Source organism: Embiotoca jacksoni, unplaced genomic scaffold, assembly GCF_022577435.1.
Source record: "Embiotoca jacksoni isolate LCO1_2020_lvr unplaced genomic scaffold, fEmbJac1.0.p SCAF_11, whole genome shotgun sequence".
Lineage (NCBI taxonomy): Eukaryota > Metazoa > Chordata > Actinopteri > Embiotocidae > Embiotoca > Embiotoca jacksoni.
Window position 1 is genome coordinate 636,864 of NW_027185241.1, and position 6,340 is coordinate 643,203.

A 6,340-nucleotide genomic window follows, 5' to 3' on the forward strand; every position below is an offset into this window, starting at 1 on the left:
GCTGCAGGAGGGCTCAGCATGACTGGTTTCTTTCCCCAGACATGTTGTTCCAGCTGGCGTTTTGGCTGAGAAATCTTCCAGACGAAGCCTCACTTGAAATTTAAACACCGAGCAGGGGATTCAACCTTGACTTTGTGAAAGAGGGGCAATTTTTTTTGCAAAGAAGTCGATGCAAACCTGTTAACAAAGCTGACACGAAGCGACTTTGGTAAACGTGAACCAATGAATCTCTTAAATTCTCAAAATTTACTCCGCAGACATGTTATGCACATAAAGTCCTTTTTATCAATTTACTTTGGCTCATTTTCAAATCTCAACACAGAAGAAAAATCTTTTTGCACCAAAATATGACCCGATTTAAATTAGCACAAGACATTTGCGTTGAGTTTGAGGGCACTACTTCCTGTTCCAAGTCTCATCTCGTCTCTTTGGTACAGGCACGTAAAGGCAATTCTTATATATCTTTCATGAAGAAATGCTTGCGAAGATGTAGGATGTAGTATTGCATGATATTTTATAAGACTTGGATGTTTTTAAATAGTTTGTTTCTGTTTTGGATGCACAGTTTGTTTCTTCTCCTCGGGGGATCAAACTGTGAAGCAGGGAAATAGAAGAGGCAGGGATTATCACGGTCATTTTACGCTGACGAACTGTTCAAGGCTGAGGTGACACTCTCTCTCTGCGGATGTCACGTTGGTATTTTGTCCTTGCGGCAGCACATTCTCTTCCCATGTTGCGTGTCTCAATTGGTCGGGGACAAAAAGGGGACGTGAAAGTCTTCAAATGTGAGCGCTGCAGGTATCCGTTCAAAAACAGAGACTAAAACCAAACTAAGGTCAAATTGACTTTGTTGCCGCGGCTCCAAAATTACCAAACATCGCGAGTCAAAATGTGAAACCTTGCTGACTTTCATCTAAAAATATAAAAAGAACATGAGCTCATGTGCAGGTGCTGTATCACTGCTGGCTGCTCATGGGACAAAACGGTATCTATTTTTTGCCAAGAAAACAGCGCAGCCAGTCTGAAATGACAGCAAAGTGTGTGACACACCCGTCAGTCCACTGGATGATACCGTGTCGGTGTCACGTTGTGCTGCAGGAGAGCACCAGTTATAGTCGGGACCAGGTCCAGATAGGAGGTCAAGGGTCAAAGGCCATACTACTTAAAATATAGGCAATAAACTGAGCAAGTCTTTACCTGTAGGAATTCAGTTCGAAATCAGTCATATTGACACATTTAACAGACATCCAGGACTATGTCCTGTCACACTGACATCATATTCTTCATTTATACTAGGAATTTGGAGGTTCAGGCAACTTCAGAGGAGTTTATAAACCTCCAGAGGGAGGCGCCCAGGAGGCATCCTGATCAGATGCCCAGATCACCTCAGCTGACTCCTTTCGACGCAACGCCAAGTTCCCTCCTGATGTCCGAACTCCTTAACCTATCCCTAAGGCTGAGCCCGGCCACCCTACGGAGGAAACTCATTTCATTACAGTTTTAGAGATTATAAATTATAAATACACAACTGATTGGTTGACTAAATATGAGTCGTGAGAATTTCTGAAATTCTGTTCGGGCGTTCTGAAGACTTCTGGAATTTATTTTTTTGCTTTGTGGTTGTAAAGTTAGTCCAGTGACGCTGATATATGTGTTGAGCCTGTTCCTAGAGACACGAGAAACTACGGACAAGTAGAAAGTGGATCATTTTTACATAGTGTTTTTTTTCCTTGTCCTTTTCACACACACACAAAGTAGTTCTCAGGTACGTTTATGGACGACGGGACAGTTGGGAATTAGGAAAAATCTAAATATTAGTTCCAGATTGTCTGGAAAATTCACTTTATGAAAACGTGACTACAAACATACACACGCCTGTGCTCAGTCACCTGCAACCATGTCTTCAAATCACAGGACTGATTGTGATCTACTTTTCGAGGGATGTGTCATTTGTACTGTCTGCATGCAATCAGTTGATTATTTATTTCTCCTTAAAAAAAAGTCGGTATCGCCTTGTAAATACATGAATGTGACTGTTTGTACCGTATTTGACATTTAGAGGTGTTTATCCGTTGTTTATACCTGTATGCCTAACCTCATGTATAAACATGAGCCGTTGTTTATATAAAGATACACCATAAATGTCAGACTGAAATTAAACGTTATACTCTGAGGAATTAATCCATGCAGTTAAGGGACCGTTAAGAAGGATTTAAAATAAACGCAGTTGCGGTGCAGGAATTAATTTATAGTCCAGTGTAGGATTTCAGCACCATTGAGTGTGTTGCATATTCTCATCGAGCCATGCGGCGTATCGTCTATTTATCCCAAAGCCGTGTCACTCACTCTCACAGAAGGAGACAGTCACTCAGTCTGGTAATGTTTCCGAGCAAGTTTTAAAACTCAGAAATGAAGTTGAAATCAGATTTTTTTTTTTCTTTATGTAAATTTAAGAGGACGTGAGACCACATAATAAATCAAGCAGCAGAATTAATGGCAATTCATTAGTACTCATTCTTTTTATGTTTTTGCAATGATATTTAATTTTTAGTGCAGTGGAGGCCTGTAACGGGACGTGAGGGTTTTTCCAATAGTGGAATTAAAAATAAAGCCTTCCCATCAGCCTTTATTGTGTCACATATTTTCGATTTGTTCCTTTAATTCATTGACAATCATCAAAAAGGCATTAGGTAGGTAGGTAGGTAGGTATATACTTTATTATGAGCCCGTCAGACACATAACCCTCATTCCTGTACTCCTGTTTTGTTTCTACATGAAGTGAAACCAAAGCGGAGCTCAGTGCCTGCTCGGTTGGTCAAACCACTGAGAAGGAGGAGGAGATGCTACGGGAGAGAAATGGATCGACCAAGGAAAGCCAGTGAAGCTCATCGGGTTTCAGGTAAGCCCGGTACTATTTTGTTGTTGTTGGAAATCAAGGCGTTCAGTTTATATTTTGGACTGTTAGCAGACGGTAGAGCCAGCTTTATGGTGTTTAACCTGGAATTAAATAATTGAACAGTATGACCTGTGCTCAGCCTCTGCATAAAATGCTAAATGTTTCACTTCCACAGACAAACAAGCAGCCTATAGGTGGGGATGTGTCTAACGATGGATTAGCCGATTAGGAAAAAGATTTGATGCCTCATGTGACCAAAGTTGGACAGAATCGGTTGCAATCTGAGTCGGTTCTTGTTGACAGTTGGAACTCATGCAGCGTGTAACGTGTCAAGATTGTAATGTTAACTGACAGTCGTCCTCATAAAAAAATGTTGTTTAATATTTGGCACTGACAACCATGACCAACAATGTCAACTGCATGTCGCACAAGAGAGATGCACACGTTAGATAAAAATCTGTACCTCAAAGTTACAATTTAGAAGCTCACCGTTTTGTTGTCTTTGGCGGCCCCCATGGCGATAAGTAGGAATTGCAGCTGCACCTGCGTGACGTCCATCAGTTGGTAGTTAAAGAGGGAACCTTTTGTGTTTGCTCCGCCCACCCTCTGGGGCAGAAAACACGTCGCTGACTGTGTGCCACTTGGGAAATATCCCGGTAATGGTGCTGCAGACACCCAGCTCATTCAAAGTAGTCCCTGCGTTCCAATATCCATACTACCATACTAGTTAGTATGCCAGGGAAAGGTGTAGTATGTCCCAATACATAGTGTGTTAAACGTAGTATGCCAAAAGTACCAGGATGTCCTACTACATCCGCTGGTATTGTGCAGTATGCGGGCCAGCATGCTACTCGAGCCGTTCTGACCCACAATCCTTTGTGCAGCGGAAGATGCGTCAAATCGACTGAGCCGCCGAGACAGTTGGTGGCGCTGATGCTCCGCCCACAAAGGAAAGACGTAGAAGAGGCATTAAAGGGAAGCCTACTCCTTACAAATTGCATTCTTTTTCTTTTTACTTCAAACGTACCGATCGCGACGGATACGACAAAGTCGGTCAATTTTCTGATGAAGTAGTACGTCCCAATTGTACACGTGCCAGATGCAATGGTTGATACTTTTTAAGGGTAGCTGCAGTCCGTACTACAAGTAAAAAGGAATAGTATGCGAATCGGAAACGCAGGGAGTATTGCAAGTGCAACTGCTTTCATCAGTGAGTCCACATACTCGAGCACTTTTGTGGTACCTCATGTGACAACAGATAATAATGACTGACAATTACCTAAATGAAACATCTTTGAGATTATTAGGCTACTTTAAATTAGTTTAATTTACTGTTAAATTACTTCCAGTTCCTTCTACACTGTAGGATTTTACACACCTTTCTGTCCAGGATCTCAGGCAAACTCTCTTCTTTGTTTTTTTTTCAATTTCAGCATATTAACAGTTCAATCTGCTGTTTGTCGCCCATGTTTATCTGCTGCTGCCAGATGCTCTCACTGGGTTTTCCGGGTTGTTGACTTCCAGAACTGTGGTTGTTGTTGAGCAGTGTTGTTTAGCGTATTTACTTGCACACTATCTGCTCCTTCTTGACTGCCGGAGGGAAAAGAAATGTGTGCAAGCTGAAGGAAACAGTCCGTGTGGACTGTCGACTCAAATCCGGTTTAAGATGCAGATTACTGTGCATAGGTCCGTTGTTTCGATTCGTACCGTGATGAATGACCCCAAAATACAGGCAGAGGCATAAAGAAGGATCTTCAGTGACAAGATGGGGGGTCGTGCCAAAATATTGATTTGATTTCTGTGTTGTTGTTTTTTTTGTTTCTTTTCTGTTTTCTGAACTTTGTAGGAAGTAAATTAATCTTGTAAGTAAATCCAAGAGTGCCGGGCTGTGCCCCTGCCCACAATAAACACACCTTTATTTCCTGTACAACGTGTTTGTTGTGCTCGAGATAAAGTGTACATATAGTAAATAGGCCAAGTGGGAAGATTTACTTAGGTCAAAGGTCAGAGGAGGCTAAGACTGAAAATAATCCCTTTCAGAAGATGCACGAGGAAGATCAGTTTGCAGATTCAGGAGATGCATTTTTCATCGCACGACTTCAACTCGCTGCACAGAAGCCGAGGAGAAGAACGACAGCAGAGGAGAGGAAGCCAGAGGGGAAATTATACAGTATACAGAGATGGAGATCATTACTGTGGAAGTGGGTGGTGGGGAGGATGACAGATCAGCTCGCAAGCAGGGACGCCCAATCCCACGGCTGCACGCCACCACCGAGCGCTGGATTAATTCACTGTGACTGTGAGGTGCTCGCTTGTCTGTGGGGAAAGACGAGCACTGGAGAGCCCCCTCCCCCTCCTTCCCCCTACACACACACACACACACACACACACACACACACCCCTGGAGCCCTGATTAAGCATTGGCTGGGGGCTGATGCGGTAGATTTCAGGCGACAGATGGGAGGGTTTGTAGGCAGCTGAGTTCCACGGCCCTCTGGCCCGGCCGGCCGCTCTGAGTCACGTTTGAGTGTGCGGCGATGTCATCTTTGTTTGGACTTGAGTGAGCGGAGGGGGGGAGGTGGGGTTGGGAGAGGTCGCCTACGCTACTGCTATAAGATCAGTACAACAGCTGGGGCTCAACAACTGTCTGCACGCTCCTCGTTACATTTATGTAACAGTGTTTTATGACAAAGAAAAGCCTTTACATCGGTGGACCTGGTGATCTGTGGCTGAATTAAAAGATTAAGATTCACAGCATAGCCGAAAGTACACGTGAACATTACACCCATATAGCGCTAATGGGAAGTAAATAAGTACATTTACTCAAGTATTGTGTTTAATTAAAATTTGTGGGTACTTGAACTCAACTCAAGTCTTTAACATTTTATTCAATAAAATTAAATTTTTATAGCACCAAATCACAACACAAATCATCTCAAAGTATTTAATATAGTAAAGTCAACAACATTATAGAGAAACCCAACAATTCACATGAGCAACAGCTCGAAGGAAAAAACTCCCATGTGTCCTTTTTACTTCTACTTCCCTATAATTCAGAGAGAAATGTTGTAGATTATAACGATTATAGATAATAGCTACTTTGATTTTACACACATAACGGCTTATAAAAAAATCGTGCATAATTGTGATTTAAAGGTCTCACACACCCGCATCAAACAGGTGTTTGACGCTGCGGCTGATTAGACCTTCTAAATTTCTATAATGTCACCAATCAAAAAGATAAAGTTGTAACAATTTCTGCAACAAAAGCAGCAGCAGAACCCGTAAAAAAAAATATGTGGGTTTTGTTTTACTTTGTTTAGTGAGAGAATAAAATTTGCTCTTCTGGGAACAGCCCCGTTAAAAGGGCTACATGTAAGATATTTAGCTTCAAACATTCGAACTAAAAGTATCCACACGATGTGAAGAAATAGTGGCGTTAAC